General features: G+C 41.7%; 1 protein-coding gene across 3 annotated transcripts in view; it reads right to left on the bottom strand.

The window, feature by feature from the left end:
- Nucleotides 1-4408, bottom strand: part of ATG13 (autophagy related 13) — a 43258-nt gene extending 38850 nt beyond the window's left edge. For all 3 annotated transcript variants that reach the window (XM_008587878.1, XM_008587877.1, XM_008587875.1), the window contains exon 1: nt 4048-4408. The gene's annotated coding sequence lies outside the window, so the exon portion shown is untranslated. The remainder of the gene's footprint in view (nt 1-4047) is intronic.
- Between the last annotated feature and the right edge of the window lie 1257 nt (nt 4409-5665).

Here is a 5665-nt window from a genome sequence, read left to right on the forward strand (position 1 = left end):
TCTTCTCCTGGATCCAAGGAATATTGTATAAATTGACCATGCTCTTGGCCGCAAAACAAATTTCCAATGTAATATTGCCCATTATCCAATAAACTAGAAATAAACAATGAAAGTCAATCATGTGTAAATTAAGAAGCTTTTGTGCCATAACACCAAGGTCAAGGGTTCAGAACCCTGTGTTGGCCAGGTGCCCAAAAAAAAAAAAAAAAAAAAAAAGAAAAGAAAAAAGATTTTACTACTAAAGACCAAAATAAAAAACAAAATTATGAATTATCTAAAAATTAACAAAATGGAGAATATTTGACATCAAAACCAATGAGATACAGCAAAAGGAGAATTCAGAGGAAAATGTATAGCCTTAAATGCCTTTATAATTAATATATACTTAAACAGGTATTGAAATTAAGAAGCCAGAATGAAAGTAAAATAAACCAAAAGAAAATGGGAGGAAGTAAAGATAAAAGCCATGGTTAGGAACAATTTAAAGACCAGTCCAAAGAACAAATAAGGCCAACATCTGATTTCTTGAAAATTCCAAGAGAAATAGATTAAGGGGTAAAAACATCCTTAAGCTTATTTTTAAAACATGATATCTAAATCTCCAAAGTATTTCTAAGGTTATCTCTCTCCAAATGACTTAATAGCTGTGAACAATACAAAAAGAATTGGGGGAGGGGAGATCCTTAAGATTACAAAGAACATAAAGATTACAAAAATCAGTAAAATGACCTTTCCAAATGACTTAATAGCTGTGAACAATACAAAAAGAATTGGCGGAGGGGAGATCCTTAAGATTACAAAGAACATAAAGATTACAAAAATCAGTAAAATGACCTTTAACTTTTTATTTCTTTCACGTGTGTGTGAATCAAAACTGGAAGCACAGGGCCGGCCTGTGGCTCACTTGGGAGAGTGCGGTGCTGATATCACCAAGGCCGCGGGTTCGGATCCTATATAGGGATGGCCGGTTCGCTCACTGGCTGAGCGTGGTGCTGACAACACCAAGCCAAGGGTTAAGATCCTCTTACCGGTCATCTTTAAAAAAAAACAAACAACAACAACAAAAAACTGGAAGCAGTACTTCCAAAAACAGCAATGCTAAGTTATGACTTCTACAAATTATTTTTTATTTATTTTTTGGTGGCTGATCAATACAAGGACCTGAACCCTTGACCTTGTTGTTATTAACACCCAACACCATGCTCTAACCAATTGAGCTACCCGGTCAGCCCTATAAATTCTTTTCTTTCTTTTTATAAAGATGACCGGTAAGGGGATCTTAACCCCTGACTTGGTGTTGTCAGCAACATGATTTCAGAAGTGAGCTAACCAGCCATCCCTACATAGGGATCCGAACCCATGGCTTTGTTGTTATCAGTACTACACTCTCCCAAGTGAGCCACGGGCTGGCCCCTAGCCCTATAAATTCTTTATTTATCTTAACTTTTACTAAGAAAATACTATTGACAGTCAACTGTGCATGTTCATTGAGTTGTTTTTATAAGTAGTGGTGATTCACATTCTCATCCTTTCTCTTGTGACCAAGGGTATATGTAGGACACAACTAGGACAAGACAAATTGCCTGTGCAACCTACACTAACATTCAGGGGATTTCTCTAATAAACTCTCTCACATTTTACCCTATAGTTAAAAGCAGTTAACTAGGGCTGGCCAGTTAGCTCACTTGGGAGAGCCGTGGTGCTGATAACACTAAGGTCAAGGGTTCAGACACCCTCTACCAGCCAGCTTCCAAAACAAATAAATAAATAAAGGCAGCTAACTATTTAAAAATAATTTTAAATCGCTTTAAGGATTTAAAATCCTTTTAAAGATTTAAAACCCAAACTTTAAGAAAAGTTTCTTGATTCCCCCTAGGCAGAGAGGACCATACAGCCTCCTTAACATTCTTCCCGGATACAGTACCTCTATACTATCACAGACTACTTCCAGTTTTTATTGATCTCCACAATTTGACAAAGAGGAAGCAAGAACCAGCAACTCTATGCACTTTCTTCGATTAAATCCATGCATTAAAAATGGTGGCTTATGGAAATTTATCTTACTTAACACCTAACATTGGAAATAACTTTCAAATCATCCATACACAAAGTTTAGGTAAATTTCATTCAAGAATAAATTCCTTTACTAAAGTGTACATGTTTTAAGACTCTCAAGGCAACATATAACCCAAAAAAGTATTAAGCATTACAGTAACTCAAATATTAGGATTTCTTAGTCAGCAAGTCGCAAGTCTCTACACTTGTCTTCCATTAAAAAAAAAAAAAAGGCTGAAGAGTGAGAAATGTTTTTGGGTGTATTCTCCATTCCCTGCAAACCAAGCAGCATTCCAATCACAATGTTACGAATGTAATTATCCATCTTTTATAAGAAAGTAAGGAATGTTTAAAAAGGAAGAGAAATATTTTTAAAATTGTAGTTTTAGGAATCTCTAGGTATTATTAAGATTAAATAACTTCTTTCCAGATAAAGATTATGAAATAAATACCTTCCACTCCCACTTGACCATAATATAATGACAATATATAAGGAATGCATCTTATCAAGTGGGTGTAATAAATTCTAAATTGGGTGCATTTTCTGAATAATCAAAATTACTCCTGAAAAATCACTTATGTAGTAGGTCTTGGGTCTTTGGAAGCTCAAAAGTCCATGTCTTAGGCTTTTTTGCGTTTAGATTATGGACACCCTGAACTGAGTCATGGAGGTCACATGCTAATGCTGGCGGTGGGTGGGGGAGGAAAGGACAATAAAAAATATAAATGAGATTTCCTGCCCCCACCTCCACACAGTACAATTTCAGTATGCTTAAATGATCAGACTCGAATGTACTCAGCTGATTCTTAGCTCTTAAACAATACAGTTTGGAGTGTACAGTAGCTAAAGATTGCAGTGTTTGCTTCAATTTTAATAACTACTCTTCAGGAAAAAAATATACAATATGATCTGTCAGGTGTAAGTACAGTAGTGGAAAACGCAGTGGTTGGCAATTTTTATAAAATTTAAATCTCAAGAATTGCAATAGCCTTAACTTTATACCCAAAGGAGTACAATTTGAAAATACTGCATGAATTAACTACATGCATTTTACTACAGGTTAGTATATGTGATACGTTGCTTCAGCACTTATTTATCATCCATTATGTATTAAAAGTATTGTTAAGAGTCAGGATTACATTCTACAAGCATTTATAAGACTTCTTCTGAGCTGAAAAATGAAGAGTTGAAAACAAGCAAACAACAAAAACAAACAAAAAAACCCGTTTAATCTAGTTGGAGCCACAATATCCACACATGAAAAGGACTAAAATTCATAAAACGCACAAAAACCTGGAAGTTAATTTAGTGTAAGGGAAGGGTCTGTTGTTTTTCATTATTGCACATTTCTCACTGAAGGGGGCCAACAAATTCTACCACCTTAGGAGATGAGTTTTAAACTAAGTATAGTGAGAAAGTAAGTACTTTTTCCCTTTAACTCTCTCTCCCTCTTTTTGCTGTGCTGAATTGACTGGGAACTGACCAACTGGGAAAGTGAAAACTGAGATGAGTTAACGATGAGCTCAAAAAGGTGGCTTAGGCACTTACCCAGAAATTTATTTAATGAGAATGGATCGCAGGTTTCCACAGGTCGTTCCACTGCTACTAAGAAGATAGCCGTGAACCTTGGGTCCCTTTTTTCTGTAGTCAACTGTCACCCTCACCTACACGCGGAGTACGTATTTGGTACTCAACAAACCTTAATTGAATGAAAACCTACCTCACTCATCCAACCCCGGAGCTATGGCCCCACAAACTACCTCCAAAAAAGCCTTACTACCAAACCCAAAGGGCTGAGAAAGTAGAGAGGAAAGCTCTGGGGATATCTGTGAAGACTGGGAACAATCAAGGGCCGATGGGGCCTACACCGCGGCTACTCGGCTCCGACTTCCAAAAAGAGATACCAGACCGTCCACAGATCCATAGCTTCCCACCCAGGGGTGCTAAGAGATCTGGGGGCATCCTCCCTCCTTCTCCCCAAAAGTTAGTACCGGTGAAGCTGCGGCACAGAGAGTAGCTCGGGGCTCTCATTCCGGAGGCCGCGGTCCGGGGCCGACCTGCCGCGCCTGCTGGCTGAGGGTTCGGCGCTCCCAGGCTGCAGTGACAGCACAAGTCGCAGACAGATATCTCACGCCTCGAGAGGCTCCTGGCACGCAGGCTCCGGGCGTTTCGTTTCCAGGACTGCGCGAGTTGTCGCACTCACGTTGACTGGCGCTCCTCGGGGCTCCCCTTAAGGGTCAAGCAATCACTCCTGCCTTAAGCCCAGGAGCCGGTATTGGCCCGGCGCCGCCATCGTTAATGTTTGTTTTCATCCGCTCGGACGAAGGCGGCGGGGTGGTGGCGGCGGGCAGGCGGAAGAGGCGTATGGGAAATCCCGCTGTCTAACCTCAGCCGCACTTTCGCTACACTATGGACGGCCTATGCGGTCCTTTGAATCCTCGGAATCTCCACGAAAGTGGATTTCCTTATCATACAAGTCTTCTTCCCCAATTTTTCCAGGCGCCTCAGGAGAAAATAAAGGCGGAAAGAGCTAGGTCTTTGAAAGAGCGAGACCGTTTGGGCCCTGTGTGGAATGTGCGGTGGCGAACCGCAGGACCCAGCGGCAGCGACAGTGAGGACGCGGCGTGGGGCGGGCGCTGACGCGCTGGGGGCGGCGCCACTGTTGCGCGCCGCGGCGGCTCGTGTGCGGTCGCCGGTTCCGGAGGAGTCTCCGGCGGGGCTGGCCGGTGGGTGTGGAGTGCGGCCGGTAAGCCGCCTGCCGTGGAGAGGTGGGTGACCGGCCTTGGCTGACTCCTAGTGGCTGGCGCTATGAGACTTCAATATCCGTTTTTAAGCGCCCTTTAAAAGTGGCGGAGTCGTCTGCCAGACTTGGCTATGTCACCCTCCTCTTTGGCTTTTTCCTTCCGACCTGTCTGGTCTTCCCTACTTCTTAGCCCTAAACTTCACGATTTGGATTTCTTGGGGTGAGGGGAAAGACTGTCGTTGTAGCACACAATGTACGTCCATCAGGCTGGGTCTGGACTCCCTCCTACCGCTTCCTTGTTTGACTGGTTTGAGCACCCGCACTTATGTCCTGTACTTAAGTGAAGCCAGAAGGCTTTGGAAAATTAAACCTACCGTGACTAATCTTTACTCAGGGTAGTAAAGATTAGTGACATATGTCAGCTGCCTTGTCACATGTATAGTTAGGACAAGACCTCTTTTACGTTGTGAATGATTATGCCCATAACTTCTATTAATCTTTTGCTGTTCTCAGTTAAAATCCCAGACATTAAGTGAGCCACCGAGATTGAACTCCCATTATCCTTCAAACCAGAGCAAGCCTGTCATGCAGCCATGAATTAGTGGAGAAAAACCCATAGTGACAGGTGCAGCACCTTATGCCTGTACAAAATGGAAATGTGCAGAAAAGCTGTTGTAGCCTTTGAGTAACTGAAGTCTTTGGTAGGTTTCTAATGTTTTTTCTTTTAACCTTTACAGAAAGAAGATTGTAAATGCCAGAGCCATTTAACTGATGGTTAGCTGTTGAATTCTGACACTTCCTTAAATACCTTCTTTCACCAACGTCTTCATAGGGAAGAGTTCAGAAAAAGTAGAGAGAAGGAGAGA

The sequence above is a fragment of the Galeopterus variegatus genome, unplaced genomic scaffold, assembly GCF_000696425.1.
Source record: "Galeopterus variegatus unplaced genomic scaffold, G_variegatus-3.0.2 Scaffold4577, whole genome shotgun sequence".
Taxonomy (NCBI): Eukaryota; Metazoa; Chordata; class Mammalia; order Dermoptera; family Cynocephalidae; genus Galeopterus; species Galeopterus variegatus.